At 38.4% G+C, this 26763-nt stretch overlaps 2 long non-coding RNA genes across 2 annotated transcripts; both read right to left on the bottom strand.

Annotated features, from left to right (window-relative positions):
* Nucleotides 1-307: 307 nt before the first annotated feature.
* Nucleotides 308-11477, bottom strand: LOC137234582 (uncharacterized). Its single transcript, XR_010947826.1, has 3 exons — nucleotides 11106-11477; nucleotides 717-831; nucleotides 308-500 (listed from the first exon to the last, which is right to left on the bottom strand). It is a non-coding gene; the product is annotated as an uncharacterized lncRNA (long non-coding RNA).
* An 824-nt stretch (nucleotides 11478-12301) lies between these two features.
* On the bottom strand, nucleotides 12302-26117 carry LOC137235503 (uncharacterized). The gene is made up of 4 exons (XR_010947931.1): nucleotides 25536-26117; nucleotides 19076-19145; nucleotides 18901-19015; nucleotides 12302-18684 (listed from the first exon to the last, which is right to left on the bottom strand). It is a non-coding gene; the product is annotated as an uncharacterized lncRNA (long non-coding RNA).
* Between the last annotated feature and the right edge of the window lie 646 nt (nucleotides 26118-26763).

The following is a 26763-nucleotide window of genomic DNA, read 5'->3' as shown; positions in this document are numbered from 1 at the left end:
GAATTGAATTGAATGGAAATTGAATGAAATGCTAGAAATTAATTGAAATTAAATGAAATAACACGAAATGATATGGAATTAAATGAAATGAAACGAAATGGAATGGAATGAAACGAAATAAATTTCAATTAAAAGTAATGCAATGAAATAAAATAGAACGAAATTAAGTAAAATGCAATGTGGTAAATGAAATGAAATGAAATTATGTTGAAGAATATGAAGTAAAATGAAACAAAATGAAATGCAAAAAAAGTTATATGAAATGAAGTAATATAAAGTGAAAAGAAATGAAACGAGATTAAATGACATTAAAAGTATAGAAGTAAAATGAAACGAAATGGAATAAAATTAAACGAAATAGAATAAAATAAAATGAAGAAAATCTACCACAATTTAATTAAGCCCAAATAAATAACAATAAAATGAGACCTCTCTGCTGGACCATGGACGGGTTGATGATGATTGCCCCAATCCTCTCGTGCACCGATTCGGCCAATTACCTGTTACAAATAAATAATCAAATTAAACATACAATTACCATAACATGTGCCAATAGAAACATGGTTGCACTTCCGCATGTATGTATGTGCATACATTATTGTGGTGGGAACTTAAAAATCTTTCTGCACTTACCCACTCAAATGACAAAGTTTTGATGACACCAAGAGTGCAACTCCCCCACATAATGTACATAACATTTCTCTTTGTGTACTTACATGGATCCACCTCGTTGTGTTATGTCCACAATCTACAATCGTTGGACTCAGGACCATGAACCTAGAACATCCATTATATGCAGCATATGACCTGAATGCATTTGCAATGAAAAACCTGTAAAAATAGAAAATTTATTATTAGAACGCTGGTACGTAGGTTCCTGGGCACTCACCTCAGATCGCTATTTAAAATGAACGAAATCGGACTATAACCACGCCTACTTTTTCGATATCGAAAATTTCGAAATTGGAAAAAGTGCGATAATTCATTACCAAAGACGGATAAAACGATGAAACTTGGTAGGCTGGTTGACCTTATGACGCAGAATAGAAAATTTATAAGATTTTGGACAATGGAAAAAGAAAGAATAATTTGGCAGTCGTTGAAGATATGATGATGAAATTTGGCAGGAACGTTACTCCTATTACTGTATGTGTGCTAAATAAAAGTTAGCAATATCGGATAACGAAAGCGCCCACTTAAAAAAAAATTTACAAACAAAGCAAAAAATTGAATATCTTTACAGTGTATAAGTAAATTATGTCAATATTCAACTCCAGTAATGACATGGTGCAGCAAAGTACAAAAATAAAAGAAAATTTCAAAATGTGCGTGGCTCCGCCCTTTTTCATTTAATTTGTCTGGAATACTTTAAATGCCATAAATTGAACAAAAATTTACCAATCCTTGTAAAATTTGGTAGGGTCATAGATTCTATGGCGATAACTGTTTTCTGTGAAAACGGGCGAAATCTGTTGAAGCCACGCTCAGTTTTATACACATTCCCCCGGCTGCCCTTCCGCTCGGCCGTTAATACGATAACTTGCGCACAAATCATTATATCTTTACTAAACTTAGTTTACGTACTTATCTGAACTCACTTTATCTTGGTGTAGAAAATGGCGGAAATCCGACTATGACCACGCCCACTTTTTCGATATCGAAAATTACGAAAAATGTCACAATTCTATACCAAATATGAAAAAAGGGATGAAACATGGTATTTGGACTGGTTTATTGACGCAAAATATAACTTTAGAAAAAACTTTGTAAAATGGGTGTTCCACCTATCATATTAAGTAGAAGAAAATGAAAAAGTTCTGCAGGGCGAAATCAGAAGCCCTTGGAATCTTAGCAGGAATACTGTCCGTGGTATTATATATATAAATAAATTAGCGGTACCCGACAGATGATTTTCTGGGTCACTCTGGTCCACATATCCCTTTTAAAACCCTCGTTAATACCTTTCATTTGATACCCATATCGTACAAATATATTATAGAGTCTCCCGTGGTCCACCTTTATGGCAATATCTCGAAAAGGAGTCCATTTATTGAACTAAGGCCCACTCCCTTCTAAAATACTCATTAACACCTTTCATTTGATACCCATATCGCACAAACGCATTCTAGAGTCACCCCTGTTCCACCGTTAGGGCGATATCTCGAAAACGCGTCAGAACTAAGGTCCACTCCATTTTAAATAATCACTAACACCTTTCATTTGATGCCCATATTGTACAAACGCATTCTAGAGTCACCCCTCGTCCACCTTTGTGGCGAAATCTGGAAAAGGCGTCCACCTATAGAACTAAGGCCCACTCCCTTTTAAATTCTCATTAACACCTTAAATTTCATACCCATATCGTACAAACACATTCTAGAGTCACCCCTGGTCCTTCTTTATGGCGATATCTCGGAAGGGCGTCAACCTATAGAACTAAGGCCCACTCCCTTTTAAAATTTTCATTAACACCTTTCATTTCATACCCATATCGTACAAACACATTATAGAGTCACCCCTGGTTCACCTATATGGCGATATCCCGAAATGGCGTCGACCTATAGAACTATGGCCCACTCCCTTTTAAAATAATCTTTAATACCTTCCATTTGATACCCATACCATACAAACACATTCCAGGGTTACCCTAGGTCCATTTTCCTACATGGTGACTTTCCCTTATTTTTTTTCCAAAGTTCTGAGCTGAGTATGTAATGTTAGCTTTTTTAGAGCTGAGTATTGAACTCGAATCTCCAACATTCATACCAGTGTAAAGGCTTTAACCACTCAGCCATATGAATGTCCCGTTGCTCGCTTTACAATTGGTCTCTAAGAATTTCCCTTTTGTTTCTATTCCTTTTATTCACCATATAGGCACATACACTCTGTATGTAGTTTCTTCCTAATAGTGTGGATATAATTTTAGGCGCGCTTATGAAAGCTTAGTAATAAAAGTGATCAACGGCCTCATTCATAGCAGCCACCTCCGCCTGAAAGACGCTGTCATGATCTGGTAGGCTAAAGGATAGATTTCATCCTAATTGAGGTGCAAATACCCCGCTGCCCTCCTTTTAATACAGTTCGGAGCCATCAGTATGTATCTGAAGCCTATCGCTCAGGTCCGGCAGCTCCTTCAACCAATAATCCCTATCTAGGATAACAACCTCGTACTTCATATCGAAAAATACAGTCGGAAATCAATAGCCCGACGAAGGTGAATCCACGATCTTAAGGATGGCTGCACGGCCATACATCTTGTCTCTCCATCCGAATAACTCTCGCAGCCGTAGAGCAGAGAATGCCGCACATTGCTTGGCCATTAAATCTATAGGCAAAGCATTAAAACGAGTATCCAGCGCCTCCGCAGGAGAGGTGCGCAGGGCTCCCCCACGTAGACTAGAGCACTTCTTTGTACATTCTGGAATACTCGTAGGTTCGACTTAGTATCTAAACTCGTCCACCAGACCAATGCCCCATATAAGAGGATTGGTCTAACCACTGCAGTGTAGAGCCACAGATTAATATCCGGTGATAGTCCTCATCTCCGCTCAACAGCTCCCCTACAGATGTACAGTGCCACCGTTGCTTTTTTCACACGCTCCTGAGCGTTTTCTCTCCAGGATATTTTCCTATCCTAATTCATAGGTATTTGGTAGAGCCCCTCAGCGTCAGGGTCGTACCTGCTCGAACCGCCAGCTGCAAGGCAGGGATCTTCTTTTTCCTAGTAAACAGAAGCAGTTCAATTTTGGCTGAATTGACCGATAGACCTTTACTCCTGGTCCAGTTCTCCACCAGTCTCAGCTTAGTTTGCATTAGATCGCATAGTGTCTGCATATGCGATTACCTTGCTGCATCCGTCCTTCGCAAGAAGAACTAAGAGCTCATTAATTGTGGCAACCCAAAGAAGTGGAGAAAGTACCCCACCCTGGGGGGTACCTCTCCGTATGTGTTTGACCACCGTTGAACCTGCCCGGTCGGCATGAAACCTTCTTTGCAGCAGTAACTGCTGAACAAGTTTTACTAGCCCCGAGTCGGCCCCCAAGCCGATTAGTGCATCAGTTATCGCAGATACGCCGCCTAGTATCTCTTATCGAAACATCCTTGTTCGAAAAGTATTATTGTCTTGTGGCGTTCATAGACGTTGGTGGACAGCCATGAGTAAATCGTCAAACCTAAGGTTGTTGGGTAAAGTCCACCGATCTTGCATGACCAATACGAGCGGCGCTTTAAGAACAATGCCTAGCGAAGCTTTTCAAATCGTTCTTGATATCCTTCCATTGGATCTAGCTGGTTGTCGATCGCAGCCACGTCAGGCCTGCGCGAGGGGGAGTTGTCCTGTTGGAACAACAAGAATACAGGGCACTCTAATATACTGAACAAATACAAACCGCGACAGTTGCGAAAACCAAATTTATGATACAAATTCCATTAGGGATGACTGGACGGATTCGGATAGATGCGTTACCGTTGACGGCAGCATCCCCTATATACGGAAGGCTCTAAGCTAAACGCTAGAGCTGGAGGTGGGGTATGCTCAAGGGACCTTGACCTCCAGCTTTCCTTCAGACTACCCGATCACTGCAACGTATTCCAGGCAGAAGTTTCAGCCGTCATGGAAGCCGCAGTTAGGATAGGGACACACAATGTCGGCAATGGAATCTTTATTTTCAGCGACAGCCAGACTACCATAAAATCTCTCTCTGCATTGCATACGAAATCGCCAGGCAAGGTACGACCAGACAGATTCTACCTGGCCACGAATGCTCAAATATGCCTATCGCCACTTAGCTAATTCCAAAAAAGCACATCCATCGCCAATCCGACAAAATATCGCTACAAACACAAGTTGTTTAGGTCACCAACCTAAATATATCTGCCCGCCCTCGTAACTTCACATCTTTCACTAACATTTTCATAGATAATTGCACGCAGGTGTATGTGAACATTTTTTGCTGTTATTAATCCACGGTGTAGCAACTTTGTTGGGGGGAAACGGCGGGAAGGCTATCGGTCTCTGTTGATAAAGCCGTCAACCAGGAACGTTGTAAAGAGAGTGAGAAAGAGGAAACGGTTGTTCACCGCATCTGCAACTGCCCGGCCTTAAGTGGCGCACAGCAGTGCTTTCTGGGTGATCTATTTCTAGATAATCTGAGCCAGGTTGTGGAGCATGACGTCAAGGACTTGGTAGCTTTTATTCAAAACGGTTCGAAGAAGAAAGGTAATTGTTTATTTTCGTGGTGTCACAAAGGGCCTAATATCACGGGACAAAGTGCGCCCTCGGGCAGTCACTTCAACCAAACATAACCTAATCTGTAGTTACGGCAACGGCTGGGTTCCGTTAACCCAACAAAAAAATATAAATTATTCACCGCCCCTAAAGAAATATATACCTAATTCTAGAGTTGATGTCCGACATGTGCCGCCTTTGTCGCCAGGGTAGGCTTTTACGACTCGTTCTGTTCACTGGTTGACAGTAATACCGCGCTGTCGGACGGACAGAAAATGCACTACTTACGGAGTTGCTTAAAGGGCGAAGCTTTGAAAGTCGTCAGCGGTTTCCAAATTTGTGATGCAAATTACAAGGAGACATGGGACTTGCTTATGTCGCGTTTCAAGATCATGCGCGTCATCGCCGAATCGCATTTCAAAGCTATGTCCGATATCCGCAAAGCAACAAGCGACACCGCCAGCTCAGTAAAAGGTGTCCTCAACCCATATCAGCAGCACATTCGTGAACTGAAAGCGTTAGGCCGACCCGTCGATTTCTGGGACGACTGTCTCGTTCATGAAGTAGTAGGTAAACTCGCCTTCGAAACCAGGAAGCAATGGGAGTTGTCACTTGTTAGCGACGAACCCCCAACTTTCGAGCAGCTAGTAACATTTTTAGAAATTAGGTACAGATCACTTTCGATGCTATCGTCAGCTATTCCGGTACTGCCAAGCAAAGCTGTTACTGCTACCAAACCCACCAAATCTCTTCATGCCACATCCACCCAGAATACGACTAGTTGCCCTTTTTGCAAGGGGGATCATAAGATTTATAGCTGCGAAAATTTCAGTCGTCTGGACGCCACCGCTAAAACAAAATTTGTGAAGGACTCGAGTCTCTGCTTGAACTGTCTGAGTTTGGGACATTTAAACCTCGTTGCAATAGTTCGTCGTCGTGCCGCCTTTGTCGCCAACGCCATCACAACTTACTCCATGGGACTCCAGCCGCATCCAACATCAGCAACTCCGACGAAACCAAGCAAACCAGCTCGAACTACGCCGACGCAGGTACTACTTCAGGGAACGATACAACCGCTCTTTCTGCGACCACTTCTTCGGCAGTCAACTCCGCCCCTGAATCTGTATCTTCGTGCCTAAAAACCGATTCTGACCCATTATCTACGAGTAAGACAATTTTGCTGGCTACTGCTCTGGTAAGGATTCGAGACTGTGCTGGTCGCTTTCAGCAAGCTCGTCTGTTGTTTGACTCTGGGTCGCACGCTTCCTTCGTGACTGAGTCATGTGTTCGTCGTCTGGGCTTACCGAGGAAATCGTCTGCTGCTATCATCACCGGTATTGGTTCGTCTCAAGGAGGGCGCGCTAGAGGTCAGGTTTCGCTTTCGCTTCTGTCCAACTTTTCGAATGATTGCTACTCAGTAAATGCATTAATTTTGCCGAAAATTACGGGGGATTTGCCAACGCAAACTGTCGCCACAACTGCATGGCCACATATTAAAGGGTTGTCTCTAGCAGACCCACAGTTTATGAGGCCTGGTCGTATTGATTTGGTGATAGGAATGGATGTTATGGATCAGCTTATGTGCCCGGAAATTCGGTAGGGTCCTTGTGGAACGCCGGCGACTCAGCGTACAGTCTTCGGTTGGACGATTTTCGGCAGTGTTGACAATCCATCTACCCCTTGTTTTCAAACGTATTTTTGTGATGTACAGCTTGAAAGAGCGTTGACTAGGCTGTGGGAATTGGAAGATGCACCGGAAAAACCCCATTTAACTAGGGAGGAACAATTTTGCGAACAGCATTTTCAGGAAACGCATAAAAGATCTCCAGATGGCCGTTTCGTCGTCGAATTGCCATTAAAATCTGAGGTACCGTTGGGAGACTCTAGGAACCAGGCAGTTCGTAATCTTTTACGTATAGAGAGGAAGCTTGCCGCCGATACTGATTTACGTTTGCAATACAACGACTTTATGCAGGAGCTCATCAGCATGAATCACATGGAAGCCGCATCCGCAACGACAAGTCCGACCTTCTACATGCCACACCATCCTGTTATAAAGGAGTCGAGTGTTACGAACAAATTGCGAGTCGTATTCAACGCGTCCGCTAAGACATCGACTGGGTACTCGCTCAACGATGCACTGTTTGTTGGTCCGCAACTGCAACAAACCTTGGTATCCATTCTTCTGCGCTTCCGTACCCACCCGTATGCCGTTACCGCTGACATTGCTAAGATGCACCGGCAGGTATGTGTTTCACCGAAGCACATCGGCAGGTCGGATTGTTTGGCGAAGTGATCCGTCACATCCAATCCAAGATTACAGAATGCTACGGGTGACGTACGGCGTAGCTGCCGCATCTCATTTGGCCGTCAAGTCGCTGCAAGAAAGTATACGGTACTCATCAAGTAGTTGCGAAAAGGCTGCGGCTGTAATTCAACGCGATTTTTATATGGACGATTTGTTGACCGGTGCTTCAAGTAAGCATGAGCTGCAGTTGCTGCAAAAAAATGTCTCCGAAATACTTCTCGGAAGTGGGTTTGAACTTCGCAAGTGGGCTTCAAATTGCGTGCCGCTAAGGAACGGGATATCCAGCGCTTCGGAAAATATTTCTCACTACCTTGCTGAAGGGAAAGATGTACACGCTTTAGGTCTCGTTTGGAATACGGATGAGGATTATTTCACTTTCGCAATCAACCTCAAGAAACCGCCTAAAATTTTGTCGAAGAGAGCATTTCTGTCGGACGCTAGCACGCTTTTCGATCCGTTGGGCTTGCTTGCCTCCACTACGATTAATTCTAAAATATGGTTTCAGGACATCTGGCGCGCCGAGGTTGGTTGGGATGAGCTCGTACCGGAAACAATCGCAACACGTTTGTCTGAACATCGCTCTGAGCTACAAAGTGTAACCAAGCTGAAAGTTCCTCGTTGGGTAGGTTGCAACGCCTCTGAGTCATCAAGCAAACTGCACGTTTTTTCGGATGCGTCCGAACGAGCTTACGCCGCGGTTATCTACGCACGGACAGTCCATAGTAACGGTCAAATCACAGTAGCCTTAATTTCGGCCAAGACCAAGGTAGCGCCAATCAAGTCTACAACACTACCTCGTTTGGAGCTATGCGCTGCGCACCTTGCTTCTAAGTTAGTACGAAGTATTTCACAGAGCTGGAACGAACTCCGCTATCCGTTATACGCTTGGACTGATTCCACTATTACTTTGGCGTGGTTGCAAGCTCATCCCAGCAGATGGGAAACGTTCGTCGCAAATCGCATGGCCGATATTCAAGAAGTTTTACCGTCTGAGTGCTGGCAACATGTACGCTCCGAACAGAACCCTTCAGACTGTGCATCGAGAGGCATAACACCTCGAGAACTCGTTGAACATCAGTTGTGGTGGTCTGGTCCAGATTTTTTGCATGGCGAAGATCAATTTTGGAAGCAAGCTTCGCAAGAACCCCATTTAACTGACCTGGGCCTACGTAAAAGGTTCGCCGTTCATATTGCAGTAACCGAGGACACTTGGTCAGTCATAATTAAATATTCTACGTTTTCAAAATTACGAAGGGTTATGGCTTATGTGCTAAGGTTTACACACAATACTCGCGCCAAAAGGAATCACACGCCTAAACGAACGAGTGGCACCCCTAACTGTCAGGAATTGGCCGAGGCCGAACTAAAATTGATTAAGTATACTCAACGTACTTATTTTGCTAACGAAATTTCTCATTGCAGGGAGAAAAAACCCATCCCCCTGCGAAGTAGCTTGTTGCGCCTGCAACCGTATCTTGATTCGTCTGGTGTTTTGAGGGTTGGAGGTCGTCTAAAATCAGCAGACGTCTCGCTTGATGCAAGGCATCCTATCATTTTACCTAAAAACGCTCCGCTGTCGAAATTGATAATTTCTGACATACATCAGTATACCCTACACGCAGGGCTTCGCATAATGACAGTAGTTCTACAGCATCGCTATTGGGTGATTGGCGCCCGCAATCTAATTAGAAGCGTATATCATAAGTGTGTTAAATGTACTTGCTTGAACCGCAACACTTCCGTTCAGTCGATGGGCGACCTGCCGTCGTCTCGTACTACGTATGTTCGCTGCTTCACACGAACTGCTGTAGATTTTGCTGGTCCATACAAAAGTTTGCATTTGCTCGTTGATCTGCATTTGTACTGGCGCAATGCACTTGGAATTTGTAGGCGATTTATCGACGACCGCCTTTCTCAATGCTTTCAAACGTTTTATCAGTCGTCGAGGGTATTGTAGGGCCATGTACTCCGATAATGGCACGAACTTCGTTGGCGCTGACAGAGAACTTCGGGAGAGATATCAGAAGTGTATGGCGGATGATAAACTACGAGCATTTTTCGCCGACTCCAACATCGAGTGGCATTTCAACGCACCAACTGCGCCACATATGGGTGGATATTGGGAAGTCGGTGTAAAGCGCGTAAAATACCACATTAAACGCATTCTTGAGGGGAGCTTATTATCCTTCGAAGAGTTCAGTACATTGCTAGCTGAAGTTGAGGCATGCGTTAATTCGCGCCCTCTATGCGCAAATCCAACTACCGCGACCGACCTTGCAGCCTTAACGCCTGATCACTTTCTCATCGGTGAGCCATTGAAGTCGATCCCAGAATCTGAGGGTCAAGGGTTCTGTGGAAATCTACTTCAACGATGGCACCTAATCTCCGAAATACGAAAACATTTTTGGCACCGATGGAGAGATGAATATCTTTTAAACTTGTAACGCCGAACGAAATGGCTCAAATCTTCACGCAATTACGAAGAAGGAGATATTGTCGCGCTGTTTGATGAACGAACTCCACCTACAAAGTGGACGCTTGCTAGGGTAATTCATTGTCACCCTGAGAAGGATGGAAATGTGTTTTTCAACCTTTCAAATAATTTAAAGGCGCGCGGTGGAAAATGGCACGTTTCAATTCTTTACACTTGCTAGCGAAAAATCCAAAATATAACAAAACGTCAAAATCCATTAGTTGCTGAAGGCAACTAATGGGCACTACTTTACCGGCACAAATGTACTGCCTTATCAGCAGATAATCAATCATAGCGCCTAATTGGGTACAATGCATTGCATGATTCATCACTAATTATTCTTAAACCTGATAGCTCTTAAGTTGGTATCCAACATCATTCTCAAACCATTATCCAGCCTTTGATAAATTTTGTAAAATTTATAGTTCTCGTATTGAGCTCCAACGTTATTCTCAATATATTTTCCAACCTTTGAGAGGTTTTGAGATATGTATAGTTCTCAAATGAATTTCCAACACATTTCTTTGGTTGATATCCAACATTGTGTATCGAATTGAGGTTGAATTAAAAAAAGGTGGTACTACCAAAGACAACAAATAATTACTGTGAGAAATATACACCTGGTTGGCAGCAATAAAGAAGCGTTGTAAATTAGAAATAAACGTTTTATTTTATTTTCGTGAAAATACTGAAGTGTTGGAATCTTACATTGCAGTGCGACTAGAGAACCACACTAGAGTACAAGTTGGGAACTATCTTTTTTTCAAACTTGATACCATATTCAGCTGAAAGTTCAGTTAAAGTAGACTGAAAAACAGCAGAATAACTTTAAGCGTAGTTTAGCTGACCAACGAGTTGAACTTGTACTAAAAAAAGGTCCTAAGTACTGGTGTAAAGCAATATTTTACATACAGGGTTATAGTTGACACATAGCTTATCATTTCGGCAATAAAACAAATTAAGCTTTAAGTAATTATACTAAAAGCAAATTGCAATGGGCCGCTACTATTTCAATGAACACGTACGGGCGGGCGGTTTTTGTATTTTCTCCTGTTTTTTTTATGATATAATAATTTGTGTATATGCACTATCCTTACCTCGCAACACGTCTGCTGGTATCAGACGCTTGAAAATTTTAATTTCATGAGATTTCCCGTCTTCCGAGTCTACAAGGCAAAGACAAAATGCGAGAGAGATCACCAAAAACGTATTCATTTTGTTTTTATTAATTAAAACGATAAAATTGAACTCCATTAAGTACACTTGCGTTTTTAAACCTTCATTAACAATTCTGGTGTAGTATTTCCTTTATTTTATATTTCCATCGAAGCTTTATTTTATCACTAAGATAAGTTATATGATTATACGGTCTGAATCAAAAGAGCTATAAAACCGGTATGTTAAAAAGAAGCGTTGTATACTATTACTTGACCAGAAATAAATTTAAAATCAGTCGATTGTTATTTATATGGGGCCGCCGGTTACAACCTTGAAAGTATATGTGTATATAACATTGATTACCTCATAGCTTCGCCTTGAGTTGAAAGTAGGTCTTAGTCGTAATACCAGACGTTAGGAAAATATTACTTCGGTTAGATTTTTATGGTTCAAAGTGTAAATAAAAAATGCTTTATCATAACAACCGACTTTTGACAACCTAAAAGAAGCATTGATACTTCCCTACCAACCATGAGTGGATAACAGTTTGGGTAATCATATACTGACGCTGTCCAAAGAATTGGATAATAAGTTGGATAATTTTGTTCGGCGAGGCGCCGATATTATCTATGGTGAAATGGGATATTTCTTGTACGTGTGAGCTGTCAGTCGGCAACTACTGCATAGTTTTAGGTGCAAATGACAGCTTTTAACTTCAATGTGCAGTGTTGCCAGACCGTCCTTTAAAATATTCAAAAACCGTTTTCCTAATACCCAAAAATTCCATATGCTGCAAAAATTTCCATAAAAATACTCAAAATGTTTACTCACTTACTCACTTTTTATGTCCAAAAAAATCCTAACAAATTGTTTCATACTTTTTATTATTATTTTTTTAATATAATTAATTTGTTTATTGGCCGTTAATGAATAAATATATATATTTTCTGTTGGTGAGCTCTAGGCCTCTTTTAAATAAAACAACTCGGTTTGTTGCTTGTATGTATTTAATTATTCGATATTTCGATCTCAATCTGAGATCATCATCAGGACTGTAATAAAAAACAATAAAAACACACATTCAATTACACATAAAAAACATATCCATCTCTTAAACATAATGCATAAGCGCGACTTTAATTTACAAATTTTATATAATTTACATTTTTAATAAAACCAAAATTTAAATAAAATAACAATAGAGTAAAATCAACTAAAATTGAAAACGATAAGAAAATAACATAAAATAAATTGAATTAAAAAAAGTAAAATGAAACAAAACAAAATAAAATAAAAAAGTAAAAGAAAATTTAATTAAAGTAAATAAATAAAAATAAAATAAATTAAATAAAAAATAACTTCGAATGAAACAAAATAAAATTCAACTGGGATAAGTGAAAAAATTAACTGAAACGAAAAATTTTGAAACTATTTGAAAGTAAACGGAATGAAATGAAATAGAGAAAATTAATTGATATGGAAAAGAAACAAAAATGAAACTATATAAAATGAAACTAAATAAAATAGACTAAGAAATGAAATGAAGGAAATTAATTGAAATTAAATAAGATAAAATGAAATGACATGGAATTCAATGGAATGAAACGAAACGAAATGTAATGAAACGCAGTAAAATGAATTAAAGTTCAACTGAATGGAATGCAATGGAATAAACTAGAACAAAATGAATTAAAATGCTGTGTAATAAATGAAATGGAATAAAATGAAATGATATGGAAAAGAAACAAATAAATATGAAACTATATGAAATGAAACGGAATGATACAAAATGAAATCAATACAAATCATGTGGAAATGAAAAGAATTTTATGAAACTATATGAAATTAGACGGAATAAAATGTAATGATATGGAAAAGAAATAAAAAATATGAAACTATATGCAATTAAAAGCATTAAAATGAAATGAAATAGAATAAAATGAAATGATATGGAAAAGAAACAAAGAAGTATGAAACTATATGAAATGAAACGGAATGATATAAAATGAAATTAAAAAAATATAAATATTATTTAAGGGAAAAGAAATAAAACTAAATGATATGAAACTAAATGAAATGAAACTAAACAAAATAGAATATTACGAATTGAATCGAATGGAAATTGGATGAAATGCTAGACATTAATTGAAATTAAATGAAATAACACGAAATGAAATGGAATTAAATGAAATGAAACGAAATGGAATGGAATGAAACGTAATAAATTTCAATTAAAAGGAATGCAATGAAATAAAATAGAACGAATTAAGTAAAATGCAATGTGGTAATGTAATAGACCGCATAGACAAACTCCGACTCGTGCGTACTGAGTTGGCCAAGAACATACAAAGCGCTTTTGAGAAATCAGCTCAACGCTACAACCTCCGAAGCAGAGTAAAACTTTCGTTCTGAGCGACAAAGCGAATAAGTTTAACGCCAAGCTAGCACCCGTTTTTGTAAAAGCTACAGTTCTCGCCACAAAAGGAAACTCCATGTATCAATTGCAAGACATAGATGGTAAGATAGGGTGGTATCACGGAAAAGATATTAAGGAATGCAAGGGTTAAAACATAAGTTACCGTCAGATAATGTCCTATAAAACAACTAAAAAAGGATAAACCTATATAAATATCTATCTCCATCCCTATTTAATTATCTCCGTTTCGCATCACGCCACCTTTTTTTTACTTGTTTTTCCGTGCCTATAAAAGCCTCGGATTTAGGATAGCGGGCAGTTTTTGGCTGGAAAAAGTTGGCAGTGGAGGTATACTCGCGAGCAAATTTTTTTTGGTTGCGATCGAAAAAGTCATGTCGACTGATGAAAAGTAGATAAGTTTACTAAGTTCTTTTTGCTAAAGATTAATAAAATAAAATAATCGCGTAATTCGGTTCGAATTAAAATTAAATTGCACGGGTGTTCCTGGTTGCGGTGCTCCTGAGTTGCAGATTTCCGGGTTGCAGTGTTCCTCGTTCCTGAAAGGGCTTCCAAATTAAATGAGAGTGAAGATGAGGATCTGTGGTATCCTGAACAGGAATTTCCTGGCTTAGGGTTCGACCCATTTGTGCGAAAATTGCAATCCCACTTAAAACAGTGATTTAGCTTAAAAATTGCATAAATTTTCTTATCTCACTTCAATACCCTAAATTTTGGGCGCATATGCATTGTCGTTTTTTAATTATTACATTTTCCTAAAAAAATCTATTCGATTGATTGCTGAAAAGAGGCAAAAAAGCAAAAAAAAAAAAAATGTGAAATCTAAATAAAATGAAATTTAAGTTTATCGTTGCCAATTTGTATAGATATGTATGTGGATTAAGGTTTTGAGAGATGTGTAAAATGTAATTTAAAGCGCTATAGAAATTTGCTAAATTTGCCAACTTTAACAACAAATAACTTTTAAATTATAAGTTTGCGCACTTTAAAATATATATATATATAAAGAAAGAAAAAAAGAAAAATGTTCAAATTCTAAAATTATGTACCAAGAGAATTATATAAGTACATATATGAAATAGATAAAAGAATTGTTAGAAGAAGAGTGGAATCTAAAAATAATAATATAGAAACGAAGTGACATGAAACAAAATCGAGTTAAAATAATTTGCGTGCACTAAGCTTTAATTTTCAGCAAATCAGCGGAATCGTCGAAGGCCTTCATCGAGTTCCTGCATCAAATCATGTGAGTTTGCAAAATTTTATTTATTATCTCCATTATTTCCATTTTGTTTCACGTTTTGGGTTTGTAGTATGTCTCCATACATACTTTGATAAGTAATAGTGCTATCCCGCTCTAATGGTCAGTTGTTAAAGGTAAGAGCGGATAGAGAGAACTTACAAAAAAAAAAAAAAAGAAAAAACCCAGTATTTTAGTAGATATGCTTTCATTGCAATTTTTCCAATTAAATTTAAATTAAATTAATATTATTTCCAATTGCCATTAACGGGACTATTTTTCAAATGCTTACCACTTTTCTACTACCGCAGTATAGCAATTTTGTAGATTATTAATTTGAATTATCACATACCTAGTAGGCTTGTTATTCAAAAGTCGTTCCGATTCCATTCCGTTCCTTTAGATGTTCGGACTTAAACATAATAGTAAAAATAGTACCTTTTTTTCTTAAGTACTAAATTTAGTATGAAATCAAATTCTGCTCCTTTTCTTTTTAATTGATTAGTCTTTTATTAAATAAAACATGAATTGTTAAGTTTGTAAGAATGGTCTGAAATTCGTTGTTGTTGTTGCTTTACTTTGGGACATCTCATCAACATCTGGGAAGTCACGGTTGGGTGGGTTAAGAGCGGTAAGTAATTGGTAGGAGAACCGCTAGGCAAAAGACCAAGTGTTGTGTCGCTTTCTAAAAAGGTTAATCAACGGTCCTATTGAGTGATGGGGTAAGAAATTCCTTAACCCTTACGTGTGCGTAAATTTTTTCTTGTTAGGCTTTGGGTTTGTCGTAACAGGTGGTTTGGTCGGTCGTTTGGTCAACGAACCCACATAAGTGGCTGAAGCTCCGGGACAGCTAGACCAAGTGTCGGCAAAAATGTTGTGTGGATGTATTAGTGAGAGCGCTTTGATCGCACGAACCAATTGATTCACTGATCATTCGCTTGTTAGACTGCAACTGCTAAGCACGCAATAAACAATAAATTATTGATGCGCACAATGGCAAGCGAATATTTTATGTTAAACAACGCCTTTGGGCAAATTCAATGCGTTTTATGCTATAAAACATTTTCAGCGACGTATGTATATAACATCAAACGACATTTTGAAAGTTCGCATAAAAACTTAAATAAGTTGAATTCAACAAAAAAATTAAAACTTTTTGAGGAGAAAAAGCATTTATTTTGAGAAAAAATAAAAGGGTGGTTGCCCAATATGCAATTCTCCGGCAGGGAAAAGAAAGGCAAAACGAAATTAAAGACTGAGTTATCTTCTTTAATAAGTTTTGAACTGGCGAAGAAGGGTAGACCGTTCACTGACGGTAAATTTATTAAAGACTTAATTATAAAAGTTTTTGATAAACTAAGTATGAATATAGACTTTGTCAAAGATATTCCTTTGTCTCCAAGAACTTTAGTACGTCGTACTGATGAGCTGGGGATAGCTATTAAATATCAAATGGCAAAGCTTTTGGAAGATTGCAAATTTTTTTCTCTCTGCTTAGATGAAAGTACCGACATTAATGACACTTGCAAACTTGCCATTTGTGTTCGAATGGTAATGGCCGATTTTAAGATTTACGAAACATTATTTTCCATTGAGAGCTTTTATGGGCACGTAAATGGAAAGTCTTTATTTGATGTGGTCAATGAAAAGCTCTTCTCTTTGGTAGATTTGGGAAAATTGTCTGGAGTTTGTACGGATGGGGCTGGTACTATGAGTGGTAGGAACGAAGGCTTCGTAGGTCAGTTAAGTAAGCATGGTATTGAAGCATCAGTCCTCCACTGCATTATACACCAGGCGGCACTTTCTTCGAAGTTTTTAACAGATCACCTAGTCATGAAAACAGCAGAGGAAATTATAAATAAAATACGTTGTGGTCAACAGACACTTTCCCATAGGAAATTCGTAAGCTTTTTGAAAAGCAAAGGAGCAGTCCACAATGACCTAAAAATGTTTACGGAGGTAAGATGGTTAAGCCGTGGCGATTGCTTTAATAGGTTGTTTGACCTAAGAGCAGAAGTTTTACAATCTCTGGAAATAGATAAAAAAGAAGTTAGTTTTATATCGTTGCTCAAGGATAAAAATTTTATTTTGAACTTGGCGTTTTTGTCAGACGCAACGAAGTTTTTGAACGATTTCAACCTACAACTTCAAGGAAAAGGGTTAAGTTTACGGAGGCTTACAAAATCTAAAATATATTTAAGACAAAGTTGTTTTTACTTCTAAGCGATTTGCAAAGCGGTGATTATTCCAGTTTTTCGAAAACTGCAATGATTCTTTCTGACTTTAGCACGACCAATACACATTTGGAGCATTCCTTTATTTTTCAAACGCTTTTGGAGAATTTTCAAGATAGGTTTAGGGATTTTAAAAACATGAGTCCACTAATAGAACTTTATGAAGATCCTTTTCGGTGCGATGTAACTAAATATCATTTCGAGCTTCAATGCGAACTTGTTTTTCTAAGAAGTGAAATGATTGTTCCTGATGTCACAAATATAATTGAATTCTGGAAGAATTTGGATGGCACAAACTATCCTGAGCTTAAAAAAAAATCGTTAATATGTTTGTTATTATTTCCTTCCACATATTTTTGTGAGCAAACATTTTCCGAGTTGAAATATATTTGTTCAAAGCAGCGGAGTAAATTGACTTCAACAAATTTGAACAATATACTTTTAATACGAAAGCGCCACCCAAATTTAATAAAAAAAACAAGGAAGGACGGGACTGTCTTCGGCTGTGCCGAATACTTCCTACCTTTCATGAATGGGGCTGAAAAATAATCTTATCCCATTCGTAATCTCCAAATAATGGCGCTGTAAAAGATAAGAAATATATAGTGAACAGATGTATATACCTAAACGATTTTTAAGACAAATGTAAAATAAAAAATGGCAAAAAACCCCCTTATTTCAACGATCGGTTGTATGGGATATATATTATATATAGCTCTTACTTACTACTTTAAATTCCACTTTTATATATAAATAGATCCCTATAATTTTCCTAATAAATACATACGTTTTTTACTATTACTATTAATATTTACGAATTTACGACTGACACCTGATTGCTATAGAAACAAATGGGCAACAAAACTATATATACACTAAAAAATTAAGAATTTTGATGAAAATTCCCCGAATTTTCGAGAATTTTTAGTATTATTTTCAAATAAAATTTACAGTTTCTCTATTAGATCCTGTTGCATTTTTTCATATTAAATTAATTCATATTAATAAAATGTATTTACGTAAATACGTGCATATATTTTTCGCTGCGCAACTAGCGATACCAACACTCGATGTTGACACGCCAATTGCTCATTGCAGACTGAACCAATCACTAAACAAAGAGCGCAGGCTATCTGTGTGAGTTCCCCACCATCTTAAGATGTATGAAACGCCGATGTCTGAGCTAGACGCACACGGGCAGACGCCGATCATCTTCTTCGTGCCACCAGGTAAACTTGGTACAACTGCGAAACAATTGTCAACCCAGAGTAAGTATGCTTGTCAAAGGTCCCATAACAGTAAATGAAATGAAATTATGTTGAAGAATATGAAGCAAAATGAAACGAAATGAAATGCAAAAAAAGTTAGATGAAATGAAGTAATATAAAGTGAAAGAAATGAAACGAGATTAAATGACATTAAAAGTATAGAAGAAAAATGAAACGAAATGGAATAAAATTAAACGAAATAGAATAAAATAAAATGAAGAAAATCTACCACAATTTAATTAAGCCCAAATAAATAACAATAAAATGAGACCTCTCTGCTGGACCATGGACGGGTTGATGATGATTGCCCCAATCCTCTCGTGCACCGATTCGGCCAATAACCTGTTACAAATAAATAATCAAATTAAACATACAATTACCATAACATGTGCCAATAGAAACATGGTTGCACTTTCGCATGTATGTATGTGCATACATTATTGTGGTGGGAACTTAAAAATCTTTCTGCAGTTACCCACTCAAATGACAAAGTTTTGATGACACCAAGAGTGCAACTCCCCCACTTAATGTACATAACATTTCTCTTTGTGTACTTACATGGATCCACCTCGTTGTGTTATGCCCACAAGCTACAATCGTTGGACTCAGGACCATGAACCTAGAATATCCATTATATGCAGCATATGACCTGAATGCATTTGCAATGAAAAACCTGTAAAAATAGAAAATTTATTATTATAACGCTGTTACTAGTTGTTGAAGCGGGACTTGCCTTCATTTGCAACCGATTTCCACAGTTTTTTCGGGAAAAATGCAGACAAATTTTTAATTCTGCACAATTGCTAGAAAAATAAATTAATTAATGACAGCTGATTTATTTCCCTGTTTTGACATTTTTTTTTTATACTCAGCGTGCTATTCACATTTGATTGGATAACGGTTGGTTGTACAAGTATAAAGGAATCGAGATAGATATAGACTTCCATATATCAAAATCATCAGCATCCAAAAAAAATTTGGTTGAGCCATGTCCGTCCGTCCGTCTGTCCCTTAACACAATAACTTGAGTAAATTTTGAGGTATCTTGATAAAATTTGGTATGTAGGTTCCTGGGCACTCATCTCAGATCGCTATTTAAAATGAACGAAATCGGACTATAACCACGCCCGCTTTTTCGATATCGAAAATTTCGAAATTGTAAAAAGTGCGATAATTCATTACCAAAGACGGATAAAACGATGAAACTTGGTAGGTTGGTTGACCTTATGACGCAGAATAGAAAATTTGTAAAATTTTGGACAACGGAAATAGAAAGTAATTTAAAAGTTTTGCAAGCTATAATTTGGCAGTCGTTGAAGATATCATGATGAAATTTGGCAGGAACGTTACTCCTATTACTGTATGTGTGCTAAATAAAAGTTAGCAAAATCGGATAACGAATGCGCCCACTTAAAAAAAAAAATTACAAACAAAACAAAAAATTGAATATCTTTACAATGTATAAGTAAATTATGTCAATATTCAACTCCAGTAATGATATGGTGCAGCAAAGTACAAAAATAAAATAAAATTTCAAAATGTGCGTGGCTCCGCCCTTTTTCATTTAATTTGTCTAGAATACTTCTAATACCATAAATCGAACAAAAATTTACCAATCCTTGTGAAATTTGGTAGGGGCATAGGTTCTATGACGATAACTGTTTTCTGTGAAAACGGGCGAAATCTGTTGAAGCCACGCCCAGATTTATAAACATTCCACCGGCTGCCCTTCCGCTCGGCCGTTAATATGATAACTTGCGCACAAATCGATATACATATCTTTACTAAACTTGGTTCACGTACTTATCTGAACTCACTTTATCTTGGTGTAGAAAATGGCGGAAATCCGACTATGACCACGCCCACTTTTTCGATATCGAAAATTACGAAAAATTAAAAAAATGTCATAATTCTATACCAAATATGGAAAAAGGGATGAAACATGGTAATTGGACTGGTTTATTGACGCAAAATATAACTTTAGAAAAAACTTTGTAAAATGGGTGTGCCACCTATCATATTAAGTAGAAGAAAATGAAAAAGTTCTGCAAGGCGAAATCAGAAGCCCTTAGAATCTTGGCAGGAATACTGTCCGTGGTATTACATATATAAATAAATTAGCGGTACCCGACAGATGATTTTCTGGGTCACCCTGGTCCACATCTTGGTCAATATCTCGAAAACGCCTTCACATATAAAACAGAGGGCCACTCCCTTTTAAAAACCTCATTAATACCTTTAATTTGATGCCCATATCGTACATAAACATCCTAGAGTCACCCCTGGTCTACCTTTATGGCGGTATCTCGAAAAGGTGTCCACCTATAGAATTAAGGCCCAATCCCTTTGAAAACCCTCATTAATACCTTTCATTTGATACCCATATCGTACAAATACATTATAGAGTCTCCCCTGGTCCACCTTTATGGCGATATCTCGAAAAGGAGTCCATTTATCGAACTAAGGCCCACTCCCTACTAAAATACTCATTAGCACCTTTCATTTGGTACCCATATCGCACAAACGCATTCTAGAGTCACCCCTGTTCCACCTTTATGGCGATATCTCGAAAACGCGTCCACCTATAGAACTAAGGTCCACTCCATTTTAAATAATCATTAACACCTTTCATTTGATGCCCATATCGTACAAACGCATTCTAGAGTCACCCCTGGTCCACCTTTATGGCGAAATCTGGAAAAAGCGTCCACCTATAGAACTAAGGCCCACTCCCTTTTAAATTCTCATTAACACATTTCATTTCATACTCATATAGTACAAACACATTCTAGAGTCACCCCTGGTCCTTCTTTATGGCGATATCTCGAAAAGGCGTCCACCTATAGAACTAAGCTCCACTCCCTTTTAAAATTTTCATTAACACCTTTCATTTCATACCCATATCGTACAAACACATTATAGAGTCACCCCTGGTCCACCTTTATGGCGATATCCCGAAATGGCGTCGACCTATAGAACTATGGTCCACTCCATTTTAAAATAATCTTTAATACCTTCTATTTGATACCCATACCATACAAACACATTCCAGGGTTACCCTAGGTTCATTTTCCTACATGGTGATTCTCCCTTATTTTTTCTCGAAAGCTCTGAGCTGAGTATGTAATGTTCGGTTATACCCGAACTTAGCCTTCCTTACTTGTTTTCAATTCTTCTCTTATGAAGTGCACTTCTCCATCAGTTAGATTTTTTGGAGCTGAGTATTGAACTCAAATCTCCAACATTCATACCAGTGTAAAGGCTTTAAACACTCAGCCATATGAATGTCCCGTTGCTCGCTTTACAATTGTTCTCTAAGAATTGCCCTTTTGTTTCTATTCCTTTTATTCACCATATAGGCACATACACTCTGTATGTAGTTTCTTCCTAATAGTGTGGATATCATTTTAGGCGCGCTTATGAAAGCTTAGTAATAAAAGTGATCAACGGCCTCATTCATAGCAGCCACCTCCGCCTGAAAGGCGCTGCAATGATCTGGTAGGCTAAAGGATAGATTTCACCCAAATTGAGGTGCAAAGACCCCTCTGCCCTCCGTTTTATACAGCTCGGAGCCATCAGTATGTATCTGAAGCCTATCGCTCAGGTCTGGCGGCTCCTTCAACCAACAATCCCTACCTAGGATAACAACCTCGTACTTCATATCGAAAAATACAGTCGGATCTCAATAGCCCGACGAAGGTGAATCCACGATCTTAAGGATGGCTGCACGGCCATTCATCTTGTCTCTCCAGCCGGATAACTCTCGCAGCCGTAGAGCAGAGAATGCCGCACATTGCTTGGCCATTAAATTTATAGGCGAAGCATTAAAACGAGTATCCAGCGCCTCCGCAGGAGTGGTGCGCAGGGCTTCCCCACGTAGACTAGAGCACTTCTTTGTACATTCTGGAATACTCGTAGGTTTGACTTAGTATCTAAGCTCGTCCACCAGACCAATGCCCCACATAAGAGGATTGGTCTAACCACTACAGTGTAGAGCCACAGGGTAATATCCGTTGATGGTCCCCATCTTCGCGCAACAGCTCCCCTACAGCTGTACAGTGCCAATGTTGCTTTTTTCACACGCTCCTGAGCGTTTTCCCTCCAGGATAGTTTCCTATCGTAATTCATAGGTGTTTGGCAGAGTCCCTCAGCGTCAGGGTCGTACCTGCTCGCACCGCCAGCTGCAACGCAGGAATCTTATATTTCCTAGTGAACAGAAGCAGTTTAGTTTTGGCTGAATTGACCGATAGACCTTTACTCTTGGTCCAGTTCTCCACCAGTCTCAGCTTAGTTTGCATTAGATCGCATAGTGTCTGCATATGCGATTACCTTGCTGCATACGTCCTTCGCAAGAAGAACTAAGAGCTCATTAATTGTGGCAACCCAAAAAAGTGGAGAAATTACCCCACCCTGCGGGGTGCCTCTCCGTATGTGTTTGACCACCGTTGAACCTGCCCGGTCGGCATGAAACCTTCTTTGCAGGAGTAACTGCTGAACAAGCTTTACTAGCCCCGAATCGGCCCCCAAGCTGATTAGTGCATCAGTTATCGCAGATACACCGCCTAGTATCTCTTATCGAAACATCCTTGTTCGAAAAGTATTATTGTCTTGTGGCGTGCATAGACGTTGAAGGAGCATCCATCAACAAGGCTTTAACTAATCTGGATAAAAATAGACCCCTAGTGGGACTGATTGACCAAATTCTCAAGGGAAGGAGAGTGCTTTCTTCATTGGGGAAAGATGATATAATACGCACGGGCACACCCAAGCATGGTGTTCTTTCCCTCTATTATGGAACCTAACGGTAAACTCGCTATTAAGAGATACCAGTTGCGGGAGGGGGAAGACTGTGGCATATGCTTATGACCTAACGATTGCTTACGGAGGCAAGTTCCCTCAAACTTTCTGCGAATTGGTGCAGTTAGCATTGCTAGGTTTCCCTATGGCCTTCCGATGTGGACTCAGCGTCAATCTTGATAAAATTGAGCTTGTCTTATATCAAACGATACAAAATACCACCGTTAAACCTATTAGAACTAAATGGTGTGCGCCTAAGCCTGTCTAATAAGGCCAAATTTATAGGCGTAGTTCTGGAAAAAAAGCTGAACTGGGAGGACAACGTGATTCAGCGACAAATAAAACGTACATTTCCGATGGGTTTATAGTGCGATTACCCGACCCATACTGCTGTATGGGATAGTCGTATGGTCGACAGCCACGAGTAAGTCGTCAAACCTAAGGTTGTTGGGTAAAGTCCACCGATCTTGCGTGAACAACATGAGCGGCGCTTTAAGAACAATGCCTAACGAAGCTTTTCAGATCGTTCTTGATATCCTTCCATTGGATCTAGCTGGTTGTCGATCGCAGCCACGTCAGGCCTGCGCATAAGGGAGTTGTCCTGTTGGAATAACAAGAATACAGGGCACTCTAATATACTGAACAAATACAAACCGCGACAGTTGCGAAAACCAAATTTATGATACAAATTCCATTAGGGATGACTGGACGGATTCGGATAGGTGCCTTACCGTTGACGGCAGCATCCCCCTATATGCGGACGGCTCTAAGCTAAGCGCTAGAGCTGGAGGTGAGGTGTGCTCAATGGACCTTGACCTCCAGTTCTCCTTCAGACTACCCGATCACTACAGCCCATTCCAGGCAGAAGTTTCAGCCGTCATGGAAGCCGCAGTTAGGATAGGGACACACAATGTCGGCAATGGAATCTTTATTTTCAGCGACAGCCAGACTACCATAAAATCTCTCTCTGCATTGCAGACGAAATCGCCAGGCAAGGTACGACCAGGCAGATTCTAACTGCTCAAATATGCCTATCGCCACTTAGCTAATGCAAAAAAAGCACATCCATCGCCAATCCGACGAAAGATCGCTACAAACACAAGGTGTTTAGGTCACCAACCTAAATATATCTGCCCGCCCTCGTAACTTCACATCTTTCACTAACATTTTCATAGATAATTGCACGGAGGTGTATGTGAACACTTTTTTGCTGTTATGAATCCACGGTGTAGCAACTTTGTTGGGGGGAAACCCGAAGAAAGTGCTGCGTTGTGGGTTCAAAGCCTTTGGCGGGAAGACTATCGGTCTCTTTTGATAAAGCCGTCAACCAGGAACGTGCACGCAGCGCTTTCTGGGTGATCTATTTCTAGATAAACTGAGCCAGGTTGTGGAGCATGACGTCAAGGACTTGGTAGCTTTTATTTAAAACGGTTCGAAGAAGAAAGGTAATTGTTTATTTTCGTGGTATCACAAAGGGCCTAACATCACGGGCCAAAGTGAAACCTCGGGCAGCCACTTCAACCTAACATAACCTAATCTGTAGTTACGGCAAAGGCTGGATTCCGTTAACCCAACAAAAAAAAATATTCACCGCCCTTAAAGAAATATATACCTAATTCTGGAATTATTCTCTAATTATTCTTAAACCTGATAGCTCTTAAGTTGGTATCCAACATCATTCTCAAATCACTATCCAGCCTTTGATAAATTTTTTAAAATTTATAGTTCTCGTATTGATCTCCAACGTTATTCTCAATATATTTTCCAACCTTTGAGAGGTTTTGAGATATGTATAGTTATTAAATGAATATCCAACACATTTCTTCGGTTGATATCCAACATTGTGTATCGAATTGAGGTTGAATTAAAAAAAGGTGGTACTACCAAAGACAACAAATGATTACTGTGAGAAATATACACCTGATTGGCAGCAATAAAGAAGCGTTGTAAATTAGAAATAAACGTTTTATTTTATTTTCGTGAAAATACTGAAGTGTTGGAATCTTACATTGCAGTGCAACTAGAGAACCACACTAGAGTACAAGTTGGGAACTATCTTTTTTTCAAACTTGATACCATATTCAGCTGAAAGTTCAGTTAAAGTAGACTGAAAAACTGCAGAATAACTTTAAGCGTAGTTTAGCTGATGAACGAGTTGAACTTGTAATAAAAGAAGGTCCTAAGTACTGGTGTAAAGCAATATTTTACATACAGGGTTATAGTTGACACATAGCTTATCATTTTGGCAATAAAATAAATTAAGCTTTAAGAAATTATACTAAAAGCAAATTGCAATGGGCCGCTACTATTTCAATGAACACGTACGGGCGGGCGGTTTTTGATTTTCACCTGTTTTTTTTATGATATACTAATTTGTGTATATGCACTATCCTTACCTCGCAACACGTCTGCTGGTATCAGACGCTTGAAAACTTTAATTTCATGAGATTTCCCGTCTTCCGAGTCTACAAGGCAAAGACAAAATGCGAGAGAGATCACCAAAAACGTATTCATTTTGTTTTTATTAATTAAAACGATAAAATTGAACTCCATTAAGTGCACTTGCGTTTTTAAACCTTCATTAACAATTCTGGTGTAGTATTTCCTTTATTTTATATTTCCATCGAAGCTTTATTTTATCACTAAGATAAGTTATATGATTATACGGTCTGAATCAAAAGAGCTATAAAACCGGTATGTTAAAAAGAAGCGTTGTATACTATTACTTGACCAGAAATAAATTTAAAATCAGTCGATTGTTATTTATATGGGGCCGTCGGTTACAACCTTGAAAGTATGTGTGTATATAACATTGATTACCTCATAGCTTCGCCTTGAGTTGAAAGTAGGTCTTAGTCGTAATACCAGACGTTAGGAAAATATTACTTCGGTTAGATTTTTATGGTTCAAAGTGTAAATAAAAAATAGTTTATCATAACAACCGACTTTTCACAACCTAAAAGAAGCATTGATACTTCCCTACCAACCATGAGTGGATAAAAGTTTGGGTAATCATATACTGACGCTGTCCAAAGAATTGGATAATAAGTTGGATAATTTTGTTCGGCGAGGCGCCGATATTATCTATGGTGAAATGGGATATTTCTTGTACGTGTGAGCTGTCAGTCGGCAACTACTGCATAGTAATAAGGTGCAAATGACAGCTTTTAACTTCAATGTGCAGTGTTGCCAGACCGTCATTTAAAATATTCAAAAACCGTTTTCCTAATACCCAAAAATTACATATGCTTCAAAAATTTCCATAAAAATACTCAAAATTTTTTACTCACTTTTATGTCCAAAAAATGTCTAACAAAATGTTTCATAGTTTTTATAATTTTTTTTTAATTTACAAATTTTATATAATTTACATTTTTAATAAAACCCAAATTTAAATAAAATAGCAATAGAGTAAAATCAACTAAAATTGAAAACGATAAGAAAATAACATAAAATAAATTGAATTAAATAAAGTAAAATGAAACAAAACAAAGTAAAACAAAAAAAAAAATAAAAGAAAATTTAATTAAAGTAAATAAATAAAAATAAAAAAAATTAAATAAAAAATAACTTCGAATGAAACAAAATAAAATTCAACTGGGATAAGTGAAAAAATGAACTGAA

This window comes from Eurosta solidaginis, chromosome X (assembly GCF_040869045.1).
Source record: "Eurosta solidaginis isolate ZX-2024a chromosome X, ASM4086904v1, whole genome shotgun sequence".
NCBI classification, from domain to species: Eukaryota; Metazoa; Arthropoda; class Insecta; order Diptera; family Tephritidae; genus Eurosta; species Eurosta solidaginis.
This window is presented reverse-complemented; position numbering and strand designations above follow the sequence as displayed.